This window comes from Aythya fuligula, chromosome 9 (assembly GCF_009819795.1).
Source record: "Aythya fuligula isolate bAytFul2 chromosome 9, bAytFul2.pri, whole genome shotgun sequence".
Lineage (NCBI taxonomy): Eukaryota > Metazoa > Chordata > Aves > Anseriformes > Anatidae > Aythya > Aythya fuligula.
In genome coordinates this window covers 1,247,753-1,267,443 of record NC_045567.1, presented here as the reverse complement: position 1 = coordinate 1,267,443, position 19,691 = coordinate 1,247,753, and positions in this window count along the sequence as shown.

Sequence of the window (19,691 nt, the reverse complement as noted above, 5' to 3'; positions counted from 1 at the left end):
CCGATAAGGTACAAGGGGTTTGAACGATCTTCAGGACTTCTGGATGAACACAGCAGAGACCCAATGTCTGAAGTTTCTGAATCCCACTGTAAGGTAAACTTTTATTTATTTATTTATTTATGGGGGGGGGTGGACAATAAGATACGTAAACCTGACATGTGAAGAGTCTCATCTAATTAGGTAGAGCTGGAAAATCACATTAAAAAAAACCTTTCTTTTCCTACTGAGATCATGAGGGAAAATCCACTAATCCACTAGAATTGGAATGGTTAGAATTTGCTTATCAAAATCTTTCAAGAGGAACATACATTTATATGTATAGCATTAACTATCAGAAATGATGATTCAAATTCCAGAAAGAAAGAAAGAAAAAAAACCTAACCTTTTAACTACTTCTGTAAATTCCAAATAGGGAAAAACAAATTATTTTTCCTTTATAGACAGTATCCAAAAACTACAAGGAGAGAAAAATTTATGTAGGAATAACAGCTAGAAAATAAATGAAATGTTCCTGTTTTAGTAAGGGGTACTATTACTTGATCCATGCATGGAAAAACACTATCATTTTTCATTGGAGGCTAACAATTTTGAAGCTAGTAGGTTCAGAAGATATTTCATGGTCTAGATTATTAAATTGTAGAAGGAGTAATCAAGAAGTTCAGCTAGTAGCATGCTTGATAAAATGAGAAATTTTTGTTTAGATTCCAGTTTATGGTTGTTTGCTTTATATTTTACCCTCAGGAAGAAACTTAATTCTACAGCTTTTCTAATGTTATATGAAGCACGCAATAAAGCATAAGGCAACTTTGCCTGGTTTATATTAGAACTTTTAATTAAATGTGTTTTTCATTTATTTTCAAGCTGAATTTTAAAACAAAAAGCAACAGTAGGAGGCTTTAACTGCACAATGTGCCTTTTGAGTTAGAAACAAAAGCTGTCATTGGCTTCTCTGGAGGAGGATCATGCCTTTCATTTATATGTAAGGTGTGACTGAATTTATAGAGTTTTTCTACATGAATTTGTGGTCTATTCACTTAAGCACTTCTCAGATACTAAAAAATTATCTCTACAAAATTATTGTCAGGAAAAAGACAATTTATTTGCATTTTATGTTTTTTAACAAGGTATGTCAGAAACAGCAGATATCTTTGTGGATCTTGAGTGGATCTGTGTTCTATGAATTGACACCTCCTGTACCCCGACCAAATGCCTATGCCACAAAACTGTTGTTCTGTATTGATGTGCTATCACTATTTATGATATCAGGACATCAATTAGTAATGTGACAAGAGAAATTAAAATAGAGTTCAATGAAAATTCAAACTCAGCAGACCATATTGGTTTTGGACTGCCTTTGTAGTATCTTGTATTATGCAAACTGAAGTCTGTTCAGAGGTTCCAGTTTCAATAAATCATGTCTAATGGGAGAATTGTGACCTGTTGTTACCATCAAAGGGTGGGGATCAAGGTGGCCTTGGTGTAACCTTTCTTTTACCCTTTTCCATCTCAGCTTGTAGCAGCCAAACCACGCTTTCATCAGGAAATTGTCTTGGTATTTTCATACAGTATTCTGATTGGCACACTGAAAATGTGCTTTTAGCAGAGTATGAAACTGAAGATGTTGCCGCAAACTGAGTTGGAGCATGTTGATGACTTCATATCACACCTGTGCATCCAGGCATTTCCATATGCCTATAATTACAATTACATTTAATGGCATGCAAATTGCACATTCAGTAGAATCTACCCAAAAGCTTGCTAGACTGAATTCTGAAGCTGTTTTGAAGCTACCTGTCCGTTGTTTGGTCAAACCAGAATGTAGTATAAATAGAATATAGACAGTATAGAATGAAAGTCGTACCCTTTGGTTAACTTTATATGCATGCTTTCTTAAAAACATAGGAGTAAAAATGTAAACCAGGTGAAATAATTCTGTCCTAGAGTTCTAGGAGCTGAAATAAGAACTGCTTCATTCCACAGAAACATGAGCCTAATTCTTACCACATTCCTAACCTAAGTGTGCAAAATCATGTCTTCAGGTGAGTTTCAGATAGACAGCTAAATGTCTAGATACTATGGTTTTCTTTATTTTATTAAATGTGATGTGAGCTGATTGCCTGGGACTGGACTTCTACTGGATGTGAACCTTGCCCTCCATGTTTTGTAACAGCTGGATTTTCAAAAGGTTTCTCTTAAGTTGTGAGCTCTGTAGTTCCATCACCCATTAATATGAAATGTTTGCATCATTATTTCTAGTTGAATGATTCACTTTTTCAGAAGTAATAATAACAAAAATGCTTAAGAGATTTCAGCAGAAAAGCAATAGCCTGGATCCCTCTAGAGGCCATTTGTATAATATTTGGTAGGGAAAAATAATTAAACCTGTCTCCCAATTCTCTGTCCACAAATAAAGGAAGCTCATGTTACTGCCTATTATCTTGCCAGCATGCTTCTGTTGGGTGGTGAAAGCTGCATAATTATTGTACTTGCTCTTCCTTAAACCAGATCATACTTCAGACTGAGTAATGAAGCAGGAGTTTTACTGTACATTAATTTGAAATCTTAAATTAATTCCTATATGCTTATTTCCTTGAATATTGCTTTTTAAAAGATGAGTGTTTCTTGTTAGACACGGATCGACGCACCAGAAGGATAATTTTCTGTTTGCAGTAGTATTGCCAAGGAGCTAATAAAACCAGCTAGACAAAAGGAATACTGTTATTATCTCACGTGTGCATTTAAGCAAGGCCTGTGTGGATCTGATTCTAACCTCAAGTACTGTGGCATTACTCCTGAGCACATGTGTGTGAAAAATCCAAACTTAAGTAACTAGAAGACAAGACAGGCTGCACAAAATGTGCCAAAGTGTGAGTAATTTGAGTGAAAAGGAACAGTGCTCAGCACAGCAAGGGAACGAGCAGAACTTTCTAAATCCTTCATGCTACTTCTGTGATGAAAGCAATCAGAGCACAAATTTAAGATGACACTTCTTAAATTATCTTTAAGTTCATGCCTTTTGAACACTGTGATGAATTTTGCACGTTTAATGCTTCCTCAGCCTGAGAGCATGTTACTCCAATAACTCATTCAGGACAATCTGCTTATTGGGGTGTGTGCTTTGACTAAAGGATAGAGATAACACTCCAGGTTATCAGTGTTCACTGTGAAAAAGCAACTTGTGAGTAAAGGGGATGAAGTACAAGTAATGTTCCACAGTCTGACCTTGATCGAGTAAAAAAACTTGCCACAAAACGTCAAACCAATTTAGACAGCTAATCAGAAAAATAAGAATGTTTGTCTAGTGATCTTGGTAAAATTCATTGGGTAAATTTGTTCTTAGTGATGTTTGCGCTTTGCATAATTAGGGTTGTATAATTTGAGTACATAAGTGGTTTATGATTGATGTCCTTTAAAATATTTTTAGCTCAGCTCTAGTTCTTGTGCTATTTTTCCAAAAATTTGTCATTCTTATCCCCTACCTAGGAAAGTATTAGGAAGTGTTATCAATATGTTATTACACAAGATCCTCCCAAACATTAGAAAAATCAATTCTATTTTTTAATGAAATGAATGTAAAGAACGGTATACATTTATATTTACTTCTGGCATAGAACAAAATTGGTTTTGATCATTCATTATATGCAAAATATCCTGTTATACACCATGAAATGTAAGTTCATCCACATGAACACTGATGAGGTACTTTTGAAGAAGTGTTGGATAAAATCACTATCCATGTTCAACTTTGCTTCAAAGGTGAAAAGCATAATGTTATAATGAAAAATAAAGGTAATTTAAAAAAAAAAAAATCAACAAAAAAAGGGCATGTTTTTATGCAGCATTACACTATCAGGGAAAAAAATCTGTATCTTACATTCATCTCACACTAGGATATGCAAAATATATGCGTAATCTGAATTGATTTTTTTGACCAGTAAATGTCAACGTATCAGTCTTTAATAGTCTGGGGATATAGTAAAGAAATTACTGATAGTGTCAAAATCTCAGCCTTACTTTCATATCGGAGCTGAGCCAAGAATTATTGATGGCAAGTGAAAGATTCCAGTGGGCTTTGCATCATCCTTCACTCTGATTCGCTGCTTTGCTTAAGTGCCACTTTACATTTTTTCTATGTACTTGTTCATGATAGAAGTTTCATTTCAAAGCAGGAAGTATATTTTGAAAGCATGTGAGCTGTCATCAGGTACTTTTAAGCAATGTAATTCCTTATGCTGGGTTGATCGACTGGGTAACTGATTTATTGCTGCTTACTTTTGGCTCCATAATTAAGTGGGAAGCAATAATTCAGCGACTGCGTCTGCCAGTAAGTGGAGCTCTTTGCTAGTCCAGGGAGGTCTTCACCAGGAGCATTTTTTATCAGCTGTAGAATTGATATTCAGTTTTTCTTGAGCCCTATGGCAGCTTCCATGTTATGTTCTGCTTCTGTTGGTTTACAAAATGAGAGGATGATGACCAAAATCAATCAGATTATAAATTATTTTACTTCCATTAAGATTTTGTTCCCTTCCTCTTTGACAGCCAACTGTTGCATCAATTCACTCTGTTCCTTAAAAGAAAGGAGAGATTTTAATACTTTAATTTTATCTTTATTTTACTTCTTGTGTGTGTGTGTGTAAGAAACATATCCTCGTATTTTTAATAAAAATGGGGTGGGTTGTTATGACAGGGATTTGGGGAGGAGGGAAGGGTTTCCCATGTTTTTCATACTTTGCACTTATTACTGACCAATGGGCATTTATAGTAATGGTTCATTAGGGTGCAGAAAGTCAACCCAGTTCTGCCATGATCTACTTTGTGCCTTTATAAAAACCTTACAGTGTAGGAAGGCCTGCTTTCATGAGAACTGGTCTTCCAGGAATCAACTATATCTTAAATTATTTTCTACTGCAAACTGTCTGGGTTAGGAGGAATTGCTAAAGAAAACATAGCTTTCCAGTCACATGTAGAGAAGCAAGAATTAAACTATATTCAATCAAGATGACATATCAGGGTTAGTTTTCTAACTTTAACTCTCAAATGAGTCCTCAAGGAAAACAGACTGAATATAACATTACTTTGCTAATCTTGAAGGTATCCTTCTTTATATACTTTATTACTGTTGAAGTCTCATTTATTTATGCTGGTATGTGGTTTATCTGGTATGTTACTCCATATATCCTGCTAATATTTTATCCTAATTATTTAATGTATACATTAGCTAATGCTGGGTCAGCCAGCTCTCTGAAGGTGGCTCATTTTGTGTGTAATGTGCGTGCTGCAGTGCTTGTTTTAATTCCCTCCGAGTTTGTCAGTGTTCTTACCGGCCCACAGTCCCAACTGGTATTCTTCAAAGCAGGGCAAGACTATTTTGGCAGGAAAAAGAAATTATCAAATGTGCAGCTATGACAATAAAAAAGGACAAAGCGGAAGATACATTCTAGTGTAGGGCAGGGAAACTGCTCTTTCCTCCTGTTGTGGGGGTGAGTTAAGCAGGGAAATTCACCTCACCTGGGAGATGACTTCTGCCAACTCAACAACTTCAAATTAAAGCTGAAGGGGAAGGGAGATTGCATCTCTGTAAAGGTTTCAAACAGTTAAAATATTTTTCTTAATGCTTCCGATGAATGTCAACTAGTAAATTAATAGCATTATTCATGTTAGTAACTAAAAAAAAAAAAAAAAAAGCCAAAGAAGTGGAACACACTACCAGTGTATAGGTGGAGGCATAGATTACAAAATGGCTTAACATGTTGAAGTTGAAAATTGTATCCAGATCTCTTGTGCCCAAAGCATACTCCATGAGGTCTCTCACTTTTGCAACTTTTGAATTTATTTATGTTTTGAGCCTCAGCTTTCCTCTTCTTTCATTGCCAGGACAGTGTTTTCTGGAAATGTTTTGTAATGTTGTGTGCTTGGCCAGATCTTTATAGCCCTGGGGGACAGATTCGAGTAGAACTTAGAAGCAGATCTTGTTAGACTAAAATCTCAAACTTATTTAATAAGTAAAATTCAAAACAAAAAAAAAGAGAAAATGGAACTAAAAAGGGTTTGTAAATCAGTGTCATGTGGCTATGACAGTCTTTGCAAGCTGCCTGTTGCTTCTATGATTAGCAGTTGAGTCTCCACAACTTTCTGATCTGCAGCGAACATTCAGGATCCAGCTTCCAGGTCAGCCCACACTGTCCCTGAAGACTCTTGAAATTTCTTCCCCTGAATTTGCTCAGCAGCTCTCCAGAAAAGATGCAGCCTCCTCTCTTCTTCTTCTGACCCACTGACTTCTGAGAAGAATACGACATACAACAAAGAATGCAAAAATTAAATAGCTGCAATACTCCCCTTGCAGAGGATCCTTCTCACATGGGAAGGTAGAGAGGATCACTGAATCTGGAGAAAAAAGTACCCTTAAACAAACAATCAGAAGGGCTCATAGCTATAGGGAAACTACGAAATGAAGGGGAAACAATGTATTAATGAGATGATAGCTGCTCACACCAGCTTTCTCCCTGTAACCTGTTGTGTTTCTCAGCCTCAGCAGAAAACAAAGCTCACCTGTGCTTTCCTTCAGGTCTTCAAGGGATTGATTGTTTTTTGAAGTACGAAGACCTACTTCATTTAGCTGTTAAGGGCTTTCATTGGTGCTATGAAGTCTCACAGATTCCAAAAAATACACCTGTATATCTCTGCAGGATCACATCATTTTACTGCTGATGCAGCATAGTAAGAGTGTATTTTAGATCACTCCCAGGCAAATCTGGCTTTTACTCCATATAAAAGTCAGGTCTTTAAAACAGCTCAGTTCAGAAACATACTCCGGGACTGTTGCCTCTTAAAAGCAAGGAAGGCAGTAAATAGTTATGTTCAATCAAAAAAAAAAAAAAAAAAAAACAGCCACAAAGCTTCCCTTAAAGACCACTATGTCAGTGCAATGAGCTGTAAGGCTTTGGTAACTTATATACTTATATTCCTCTCAGTTGTGTGTGATTTTGTTAGAGGATGCATTAGTTAACACTAATGAGTCCTTGCCTACACACTCTCATCTTCATAACTAACACACCAGCACTTGTCTCAGACCATTACAGTAACATTACATCAACCTACATAGCTAACTGTGATTTATTAGACTGCAAAACAAAAGCAATGTAAAAATTGGCTAGAATGGATATTGGGAGGAGAAAAAGAAAAAGTCAGACTAATCTCACTTTTTTTCCTTAAAACGTGATGCAGACATTCTATCCCAATCAAGATCACTGTATATTTTTTGCTTTACCTTTACACTTAGAAATACCATCTAGAACAAACCTGATTTTGCAACTGTATTTAAATATACTCTGACAATATGCATGAACACTGCAGGAGGTGTCAAAAGTCTGAAATCCAGATAAGGGCTAACTGACAAACTACATACCCATAAGTCTAAATGTGGAGAAGAGTAACATTAACTTCAGTGGAACAATGCAGGAACTGTAAACAAGAAATGCTTAAGTGCTGTGGTGGATCATTGCCTTTCTGCCATGTTTTACACCAGACTAGCTTTGAATTGAACTGGAAAGATGGGGTAATGGAGCCATCATTCATAGGCAGCCAGGGCACATACAACTTTTTAAGACAACCACACCTTTGACTTTAGTCAGTGTTGTTGGCTTAAATTAAGTGGGGGGTTATTTTGTAGCTTTATGTCTCCGCACTGTAATCAGGCCTCGAGAGAGACTCAGAAGAAATGTCTGAGTCACTGGAGTCATTTTAAATCACTGTCACTGCAGGAGAGGCAGTAAGTGCTATGGTACAGAAAGCTGCTCCCTGAGCAATCAGGTGCTGAAAAGGGAGTGAAGCAGAAAGCCCTGATTGGCATTAGCATTCAGCACCAACTTGTCTACTCATAACCAGCTTCCAATTTAAAGGAGGTACAGACCTTACCATAGCCCACTCCACAGGACAGAAACATATATATACCTCAAGAAAAGGTAAAAGAAACAGAGATACGACAGTGACAAATTATTTTGTTATTTCTCTCCTTTTGTGCTGTAAACAGTCCTGAAGTAGCTTGAATACACTGATTTGGTAAGTAGTTTGATGTTTAATCATTATTTTTGTAGGTTAGGATATCAAATAGGTGCAGTCTGGATATGCTGCAATTGCTGTCAAAGAGATAAAAAATTAATTCCCAGGTATTGCTCATTTGTATCATACAAATCATAGGAAAAATATAATTGGGGTCAGCTTTGGCTGCCCTTTTGAAAATGTTCATGTAGGGACTTTTCGCAAGAGTTTATTTCTGAATCCTTTGTGAAAATAAAATAAGTTTACAGTAAAACCAATAAAATAACAGGCTAAATAAATGTTAAATCACAAGGGAAAATGTAAAAGATTTTAAAAGTTTCTATAAGCTTTCCAAGAATATAGTGGAGTTATAAAAAAGAGGACTTGACTGACCTCCAATAAAGTCAGGTAAAGCTATTCATGAACAGATGTAATATTTTTTAATTAAAAAAAAAAAAAAAAAGCACATTTATGGAGTTCTGCTGCTACTTAAACAGTGGTTATGAAAACATGTTCATAAATAGGTAGCATAAGGTGTACTGATAAGCTCAACAAAAAGTCTATTATATCTATTATATATCTAATTATATCTATTGCAAAGACCAAACCTGACGTTTGAATTAGATGTCCTTCCTAGCAGACTGAGGGGAGAGTAGGTAGATAGTTATATCCACAGCCAGCTGTATTCCTTCTGTCCTACCTTTTAAGCAGACAGGTTTTTTTGTTTGTTTGTTTATTTGTTTGGTTTTGGTTTTTTGGGGGGGGAGAAAAAAAAAAGAAAGATTTTCTTATTTTGTGAGATAAGGGACTAACAAATGAGCTCTTTCTGCCTTATTAAATATTAGGGATGCCAGATCTTTGCTTGTGTCATCACCCTACTCTTTTTTTTTTTTTTTTCCAGCTTTGGTACAAGGCTTAGAGAATAGATGGAATAAGCAGTGTAAAACTTATAAAGCAAAAGAAAAGGTCATTCTGTAGAAATAAATATTGAAAGTAAGTCAGTGGCCTCCTTTATGCTGTTCTGGCATGGTAAAGGTCATTAAAGACCCAGAAAGGGTCCCAGAGGTTACCCCTTGGAAAAGGAAACATCTTCACTTAGTGAGCATAGCTCTGCAGTATAGTGTGGAAGGCAGGGGTGGGGTGAAGCAGATCTGAATTCCATCAGAAAGCAATGGAGCATGGAAAGAAGAGGAGGAAAGTGACAGCCTTCAGACAGTTCAGGGCAGAAGTGACCCCAAGGCTCAGGGGCCATCAGAAGGTGGAGGTGGGACAGGGACACTTGTGCTCCCCTGCCAGGCCCTGGGAGCTGCAGTCCTGTGACTTGAGTGTGAACCCTCTCTGCCAGCAAGTACTTTGCTGCTGACAGGGAATTTTCCTTTGGTACTTCTAGATTTGTATTAAAGCTTTTTGCACCTTTCATCTCAGCTTGCAGAGCTGCAGTGAATTTGTAGTTGAGACTCTAAACTACCTAAAACACTAGAAAAAAAGTGTTCTTTTAAGCAATTTTAATGTATCTCTCTAGTATGCTGATGTTGCCAGGGTGATTGTGTAGTAGACCAGAGAGTATGGAAAATACCAGCCTTCTGTGTTTTGGGAAAGATGGCCTGCAAAATCAGTTTTACTACATTTGTCCCCTTCCAGAATGGTTATTATTGAGAGCTTGTAGCTCTTTGACTCTCCCTAGTGTATGCTTGTGTCTTTCGTAATGTGAACTACAGAAACTTCAGTCATTACAGACCTGAGGCTGCAAACCTGCGTAGACAGAAATCCACACCTATTTTGCATTTCATTTCCCTCTGTACTGAGTGAGAAAATGAGAGAGCATATCTGAAGAGATACATCTCAGGAGACATGTATCCACAAGAAATAAAATATCTGTATTCATGGATATAATCCAGAAACATCAGGACATCTTTTACATGTGCAGTCAGTTTATCTCTGTAGAGTACATCTGCAGAGACATACAAGGACCAGGCTTTTTGTAGAAGTTCAGATCCACCACCACAGTTACCTGACTTGCATGCCGTTTTCCCAGAAATCCTGTATACACTTCAAGGAAGTGTCACTGAGGGAGCTTGAAATGCTGAAAACCCATTAGTCCCCTAGTAAATCTGCTTTGAAGACAGTAAATTCTAATTTGATCCATTGAACTCAGAACAACACTCCCCTGGGCAGGCTGGATTTACAACGCCTCCAACGAGTGCAAGCACAGATCGTCACCATGGCCTCAAGGGCTTCAGGGGCTCACAGCAGTGGCACATTTGACTTAGTTCTCAGTTACAGCCAGAGCTTTTTCATTTCAGCTGTACTTATTTTCTTCTTTAAACTGTAATAACATTGAAATTTTGGGAGTTAATCACCCAGGTCAAATTCCTGCCAGTTCTGTTTTAATTCAAGAATGACTGAAGGATGTTGATGCTGTGAAACCTGGTCTGTAATCTAAACAGACCTCAGTTTCAAGCATCAGAATAAATGTCACTGTCCATCTGGGCTTAACCCTTATCCTTTCCCTCCTGATGTTGCCATGTCAAATTCATCCTTTCTCCCACATGCACCAGAAAGTCTTGGAATCATGTAGCAGGGTCTGTTCTCTTGTCCCAAGTTGCACATAATGTCTGCAGGAGAAAAACGCTGTTGCTCGCTACGGACTGGGGGTCCTGACTTTCCTTCATGTTGTCACTGCTGTGGCAAAAGCTGGTTCTTATTAGTGCCACATGAATTTTCAAACTACATTAGCAACTTTATGGCAACTCACTTCTCTCACAGCTGAGCAGGGATTATAAGTTATTTACCACCTCCAGTGACCGATCGAAGGGTGTATTACACTGGGAAAAAAGTTTGGTATAAACAGCTTTCCTGAACCGTCCCAAGTCAGTCTTCAGCCTGTTTCTGGGACAAAGCATTCCAGCTTAGTCCTCATGGCAAAACCACAGACTAAATAATGAAGGAAAACAGGGAACAGTCTCACGTAGGATTCATATTTCTGATTCTGAGGCCTTTAGTGCAGTCAAGGGGAAAATTGCTGATCTTTTTTGAGCAGTGTGTAAAATAAATCTGAGAGTTCATTTAGAAATGAGGAGAGTAGACAAGAGTCTATTTGGCATATGGTATGAGTATGACACTTCTCATACTGACCATTTTTGCTTATTTGAGGGGTAAGCAGTCTATTTATTTTTGAAGTTCTTCCACCTCTGCTTTGTTATACAGCAGGGACAACATTTTTTTTCTTGTTTTTGTTTTTTAAAGTGAGAAATGTTCCATAGGTTTTATGCTATCTGTAACTTAGAGGGAGATGGAGATTTATGTGGGATAGTTATTCTCACTGTTTGTTTTGGGGTAATCTTTTTAATGGAATCTTTGTCCAAGAGCCAAATATAAATATGAAGCACTTGTCTTAGTAAATGAAAGTGCAACACCAATGAATATCCTGCAGCACATATCCTAGTTTTAAAATCTGAATATCTGAGCATTTTTTTCACCTTTCAGAAGGGTGTAGTCAACCAGCAGACGAAGTTTTGTCCTGCAGCTGCTGTTGCAGCTAGTTTCTTGTGTAGTAAAAAGATATGATTCCAGTGCTGCTGTAAACTTCATCACTTATGAAGTCATCCAACAAGGCAAGCATCCAGGTGGGGGTCTGTTATAGACCACTGAACCAGGGTGAGGAGACAGATGAGGAGTTCTACAGGAAGCTGACAGAAGTTGTGTAATTGTCAGTACTTGTTCTTGTGGGAGACTTCAACTTCCCAGACATATCCTGGAAGCACAACACAACCCAGAGAAAGCAGTCTAGGAGGCTTCTGGAGAGCGTGGAAGATAGCTTCCTGACACAGCTGGTTAGTGAGCCTACCAGGGGAGGTGTCCTGCTAGACCTTCTGTTCACAAACAGAAATGGACTGGTGGAAGATGTGGTGGTCCGGAGCTGTCTTGAGCAGAGTGACCATGAAATGGTAGAGTTCTCTATTCTTGGCAAAGTCAGGAAGGGGATCAGTAAAACTGCTGCCTTAGACTTCCAGAGGGCTGACTTTGAGCTGTTCAGGACACTGGTTGGCAGAGTCCCTTGGGAGGTGGTTCTGAAGGACAAAGGAGTCCAGGAAGGCTGGGTGCTCTTCAAGAAGGAAATCTTAATGGCTCAGGAGCCATCTGTCCCCACGTGCTCAAAGATGAGCTGGCACAGAAGACCAGCCTGGCTGAACAGAGAGTTGTGGCTTGAGCTTAGGAGAAAAAAGAGAGTTTATAATCTTTGGAAAAGAGGGCGGGCCACTCAGAAGGACTACAAGGAAGTTGAGAGGCAGCGCAGGGACAAAATCAGAAAGGCCAAAGCTCATCTGGAGCTCAAACTGGCTACTGCAGTTAAAGATAACAAAAAATGTTTTTATAAATACATAAATACAAAAAGGAGGACTAAGGAGAATCTCCATCCTTTACTGGACGTGGGGGGGAACATAGTTAAAAGAGATGAGGAAAAGGCTGAGGTGCTTAATGCCTTCTTTGCCTCAGTCTTTAGCGGCAAAACCAGTTTTTCTCTGGATACCCAGGACCCTGAGCTGGTGGAAGGGGATGGGGAACAGAATGTGGCCCTTATAATCCATGAGGAAATGTTTGGTGACCTGCTACGGCACTTGGATGTACGCAAGTCGATAGGGAATGACGAATGGGATCCATCTGAGGGTACTGAGAGAACTGGCAGAGGAGCTGGCCAAGCCACTATCCATCATTTATCAACAGTCCTGGCTATCAGGGGAGGTCCCAGTTGACTGGCAGCTAGCAAACATGACGCCCATCTACAAGAAGGGCTAGAAGGTAGACCCAGGGAACTATAGGCCTGTCAGTTTGACCTCAGTGCCAGGGAAGCTCATGGAGCAGATTATCTTGAGTGTCATCACGCAGCACTTACAGGGCAACCAGGGGATCAGGCCCTGTCAGCATGGGTTTATGAAAGGCAGGTCCTGCTTGATGAACCTGATCTCCTTCTATGACAAAGTAACACACTTAGTGGATGAGGGAAAGGCTGTGGATGTGGTCTACCTTGATTTCAGTAAGGCTTTTGACACCGTTTCCCACAACATTCTCCTCAAGAAACTGGCTGCTCTTGGCTTGGACTGGCATACACTTCGTAGGGTTAAAAACTGTCTGGATAGCCGGGCCCAAAGAGTTGTGAATAGAGTCAAATCCAGCTGGAGGACAGTCACTAGTGGTGTCCTCCAGGGCTCAGTACTGGGGCCAGTCCTCTTTAACATCTTTATCGATGATCTGGATGAGGGGATCGAGTGCACCCTCAGTAAGTTTGCAGATGACACCAAGTTAGGTGCGTATGTCGATCTGTTCGAGGGTAGGAAGGCTCTGCAGGAGGATCTGGGTAGGCTGGATTGATGGGCTGAGGCCAACTGTATGAAGTTCAACAAGGCCAAGTGTCGGGTCCTGCACCTGGGGCACAACAACCCCAGGCAGAGCTATAGGCTGGGAGATGAGTGGTTGGAAAGCTGCCAGGCAGAGGAGGACCTGGGAGTATTGGTTGATAGCTGAATATGAGCCAACAGTGTGCTCAGGTGGCCAAGAAGGCCAACAGCATCCTGGCTTGCATAAGAAACAGTGTGGCCAGCAGGGCTAGGGAAGTGATCGTCCCCCTGTACTCGGCTCTGGTGAGGCCACACCTCGAGTACTGTGTTCAGTTTTGGGCCCCTTGCTACAAGAAGGACATGGAGGTGCTTGAGCGAGTCCAGAGAAGGGTGACAAAGCTGGCGAGGGTTCTGGAGATCAAGTCTTACGAGGAGCAGCTGAGGGAGCTGGGATTGCTCAGCCTGGAGAAAAGGAGGCTCAGGAGCAACATTATTGCACTGTATAGGTACATTAAAGGGGACCGTAGCAAGGTGGAGATTGGTCTGTTCTCCCACATGTACCTGGTGACATTACGAGGGGGAATGGACTAAAGTTGTACCAGGGGAGGTTTAGGTTGGATATTAGGAAAAACTTCTTTACTGAGAGGGTTGTTAGGCATTGGAATGGGCTGCCCAGGGAAGTGGTTGAGTCACCATCCCTGGAGATCTTTAAAAGACGTTTAGATGTTGATCTTAGTGATATGGTTTAGTGGAAGACTTGTTGGTGTTAGGTCAGAGGTTGAACTAGGTGATCTTGGAGGTCTCTTCCAACCTAGACTATTCTGTGATTCTGTGTGAAAACATTTCTGCACATGCTGGACTGTAAAGTGACACTTGCCAGGTGGTTTCTGTGTTTGAGTACATCTGCTCTGCCTGTCCCTGTAACTTTCTAATTGTAAATGCTGTTGGTCCTGGGCATGAGTCTCCTCTTACTTTCACCACTGACATGTTATAGTATCTCTTTTTATATAAACCAAATTATAGCAGTCAGTGCCATGGAATTACTAACACAGTAGTCTCTGAACTATTAAGGTGACTGTGGTGGCAGCATGGAAACCTAAAGTTTCTACAGTCAGCTCTAACATTACACTTGGTAATAGTGCTCTTAGGGGAGGTAGAGAGGAATTTCACACTGTTTTCTATTGCCTGTGATTTAAGGTAAGAAGGTCTTACACTGTTGGACACAGCATCTCTTATTTATTGAGTGATTCCCTGCACTACATATAAATAATTGCTGGAAAAGCATTAAAGTGAAGTTAATTAATCTCTAGGCATATTTAGGCTCTTAAAAACTTCAGGGCAGTTTTGTTTAAAATGCCAAAATGTTGTAAAAGTGCTGTTTTTGAAGTACCACAGACTCTTGGTTATATCATTTCAAGGATATTCAAAGAAATGTAGCCTACTAAATGTTTAATTTAATAGCTGATCTTTTTTTTATAGATAATGCATCAATATTATGGTGCTTGCTTCAAAGTTGAGATTTTATGGTCTTGGATCCTCTGTTTAACAGTATTTTTTCTTTCACTTTAGTGTGAACCTTTCATAGGGAAGGCAGCTCAGGTGTCCAGACCCTGTTGGCAAAGCACTTCCTTCAGCTTCCCAGGAACCTGGGCTTGTTGGAGACTGGTGTATGTTTGCCTGGGTAGGTGTGTAGACAGTAACAGGCATTGGTTGGGTTGGAAGGCTTAGATGAAACACCATAAAAACATGGTCAGCTTCATTTTCTTTCTGCCTTCTGAATGTATAGCTGGGAATAATATGTACTTTGGAGTTGTGCTTTTGGCTTGGTTCTCTGCTTGTTTGTTTGGACAGGACGAGGGGGAATGGGCTAAAGTTGCGTCATGGGAGTTTTAGGTTAGATGTTAGGAAGAACTTCTTTACCGAAAAGGTTGTTAGGCATTGGAACAGGCTGCCCAGGGAAGTGGTGGAGTCACCATCCCTGGAAGTCTTTAAAAGACGTTTAGATGTAGAGCTTAGGGATATGGTTTAGTGGGGACTGTTAGCGTTAGGTCAGAGGTTGGACTCGATGATCTTGAGGTCTCTTCCAACCTAGAAATTCTGTGATTCTGTGATTCTTTCAGCTGAGGAAAATAGCATTTGTAAAGTGCAGATACATTTTGAAAAACCACAATAAAATGAAAGAAAATAACAATAATTACAAAGACTGACTAAAAGTCAAAGATAGAGTTGATCAAAGTCATCACCCAAACTTGCTCTGTACTTTTCCTGTGGTGCGTCACAGCTCCTCAAACTTACATTGGGTACTGCTGGTCCTGTTTCCTTAACTGTCTTTCTCCATGTCTCTGTCTTTTTGTAGAAGTCCTGAGCCCACAGTTGCATGAAGAAACAATGTACAGACAAACTTTACGAATTCATATTAAACCCATGGTTAATTTTAGTCTGTAGTTAGTCAGAGGTAATCAGACTGAAAGCATCAAACCTTTTTTATTTTATTTATTTTTTTTTTCTCAGACTTCTCTTACAGTGCCGTTTTGAGGATCCTGGAATTTTTACCATTTTTAGACTTCTTTGACGGTGATTGCAGGAAAAAATGACAAGCATGTAATTATTGAAAAACTGTAGACTCTGCGTCATTGGCCCAAGGGATATGACTGGAGGCTCATAGGAGTAATTTAGCAGCTAGTACAAAAAGATCTACTTAGAGATGTTCAGACTTTGGTACATGGGATTTGGGTTATGTTTGAAGCGGTTGTTGGGTGCACAATAAGCTTGTGACCAGATAATATTAGCTTTACACTGACCTTTACATTTTTAAACTTCATTGATAAGGAAATACCATGAAGATCTAGCTGTAAAGGAGAGTTTGTGGCCTGCACCATTCTGAGCAGTAGTCGAGTAGTGGAGCCGGTAAGATAATCATTCTGCCAGTAACATCTGTGCAAATGAAAAGATATGCATAAAATCCTTCACCTCCCTCCAGAGCCAGAAAGCTTGGGAAAGAACATAAGAACATCCACACTCGTGCAACACCAGACAGAAGCTGGGGAAGAGAAGAAAATATTGGCACAAAGAATAAAAATCAAACTAAAGGCTCAGGAAGTAAGAAGTCACAAGTGAAAGCCAGACCTGATATAATGACATAAAGCCAGGTCTGATCTAATGGGGAGAAGAAGCTGTTGAAATGTGGACTGTCTCTCTGGTGGGAAGGTTGTGCCCACTCTACCTACAGTTCACTGGAAGAGCCTCTGGTGTTTGCTAAAGGGACCTTACTCAATTCTGAATTGTCTTTGTTGCTAGTGGAATTTTCTTTGCCCAATACAGTGAAATGTTTCTTAAAAAAAAAAAAAAAAAAAAAAAAAAAAGAGAGAAGAACCAACAACCCAAAACCACAATAATAGGGTTTAGAAACAAAACCAAATGTTTATAGTAACAGACTGGCTGTTAACCTTCTTGTACACAGATTTTTCTCATTTATTTTTGGAATATGGCACTAAGCTCTAAGATTTATTCAAGAGTGCTCTGAGAAACTTACTTTCACTGTCCTTTATTATAGGACACAACATGTCACAACTCTCTGATCTTGTTTTCTTTCACTTTCTACCTCAGTTTAAAAGACTTTGTCTTCCTGGCTCCTCTGCATAGTATTCCTTGGCTTTTATAGAAGTTCAGTTTCTGCTTGCCAAACTCTTTTCAAATAATGTAACTCAATCCATATGTCCAGTTCATACAATTGAATACAAATCTCTGGCGGATGCTCTCTCAAAATCCAGCTACCACTTCAGCATTTTTTGTCCCATGCATGTTTTAAGAGATTTTTGCAGCTTTAAGTTTTGGCAACTGGAAATAAAACAACTTCTTTCCTATGATAAATTTCCTAAAACTCTTAAAGATCGGTTCTCTTTCTTCATTCAAAGAATGGTGACCTGGCAATTATTTTTCTAGTCCCTCCTATTTTCCAAACAAAAGCTAAATGTATGAAGACATCTTTTAAAAAGTGTGGAAACTCCAGTGCTTTGCCTAATGTTCCTTTGCCCTGATCCAGTTGAAGCACAGGTTGGACCTGTATTTTGTGCTTGGTTATAGATGTTGTTCTGCCTATTACTTGCTGTAGGAAACTGCTAAAGAAGTGGTAGCTGTGGGCTGAGTGTTGTGTTTAACCATCACATTTCAAAGAAGCTTGTCTTCTGGACACAAAATAGGTCTGCCAGCTTTCTGCTTCTGTTTTAGACAGAAAAAATATATATTTAAAAAAAAAATCAGACTTCTACAGCAGTCAAATTTTATTCAGTTTCCTTATCTGAAGACTAAAATTTTCATTTTTATACTTGTGAAACAAAGCTATATTTTCATGCATCCTTGTTCTGTGACCAAGATCTGTAAATTAAAAAAATAAAACACTAAAAGATGTGCACACAATGTACTTCTACTGCACTGAGCATGAAAAAAAAAAATAAAATAAAAAATAAAAAAATCAAGCTGTAAAAACCATCTGAGCTACCAGAAGGAGTCAAGAGGAAGTATCATTGCTTCCAGAGGTATCTGGTAAAAATATGTGTTTAGACAGTAAATTAATTTCAAACAAAATCAGTTTATCTTGTCTGAAGATTCACATGTAATGTAGTGCAAATGAGATAGAAAAACAAGAACAGGACACTTCAAAATTCTTACTTATTTAAATGCTGCACTAAGCACTTTCTAGTTTGGGACAGGATTTATTTGGATTCTATAAAGTGCACTGGCAGGATGGTCATTTTCTTACCAGCAGGTAACAGCAGTTCCAAAAAATGTGCTTTCTCCAGTGTAGCTGTAGGAACTGTTGCTACTTAGAAACTAGCAAGGTCATTAATCACAACAAAAAGAACAAACTGTTATATAAAGCAATAATTTTGCCAGACAAGTATTTTAAGTCTGTCTAAACCAGATGATCAGAACATATTACCCAGTTCTTGGTTTATTGTCTCCATAAAACATTGGAAGGATACATGTCTGCTCTAGTATTTTATTTTATTTTATTTTATTTTATTTTATTTTATTTTATTTTATTTTATTTTATTTTATTTTATTTTATTTTATTTTATTTTATTTTATTTTATTTTATTTTTTCAGGCACAAATATGATGATCTTCTTAAAGTGTTGTTTTTTTTGTTTTCAATCCTTCTGGTTCTTGCAACATTTTTACCTTTTCAATGCCTAACTTATTGTCTACTGCAACAATGCATTGAAAATTCTGAAAAGGAGTGAATACCAATGGGAAGCTTCACAGAAGACGTTGTTATCAGGAGGTATGTTGCTGGTAGTAACCATGGAAACTCATTTACGATGACCTGAATTAATCTAAGGAGACAATGAAAGCGAGTACAGATAACTTTAGACTGATTAGTAGAGAAAATTCATTCTTCATGTTGTACCCTGTTAAACAACATGAAATGCTGCCAGGGAACATGTAGATGTATGAGGTAATTTAAAATTATTTTGGACAATGGAATTTGAGATTCTCTTATAGGAAAGTCTTTTGGCAGGAGAAGGGCTCTGTTGATCTCAGATTCATTTCAGATAACATTAATTACAAATTTTATGATTCCATGAGTCTTGCTCTATACCAGCAGCTTTCTCAGTTCAAGTGTCCAAGTGTCTCACATATATCTTTTTGAATCAACACTGGAAATCCCTGTTCACTGATGATAATCCCACTCTTCTGAAAAATCTTGATTGAAGGAGGAGACATTTTCAGAGACTAAGCCACCAATGTGCTGCTTTAGCAAGTATATAAATTAAATAGATATTTCTTAAGCAGAGGCCTGTAACTGGAACTAAAACAACTGATTTTCTCCTAGTTTACAGCAAGTGAGGGAGAAGAAATAATTTAGTTAGAAACTTGAGTTTGAATAATAAGTTATTTGGTTAGAAATATTTTAATAGTCATTCAACTACTTACTTTGCATTTGTATTCCATTTCAGAGAGTCTGTGAAAAGGGAGTACAAGAAATAAGTAAATGGAAATGTAAAGTGAAATTCAGATGTGGATGAGTAAATACAAATACATTGAAAGCTGGCAAAATGAGGTAAGAAAAAATTTAAATTTACCCTACACAAGCTACTTACTGGTTCCAATAAGCTTGCTCTTCAGTCCTTGTTATGCTCAGTTTGATTTTGCTTTGGCACCTTTTCTCTCTTGCTAACCCTGTTTTAAGGATACAGTTTTAAACAATGCCCTGGTTTACTTGTGCCTTCTGCTCTCGTGAATAGGTGAGGACCTGCAAATCTATGTCTGACTTTTCCTACTCCTTCATATTGAAGAAGTATTTTCTAATTTTGAA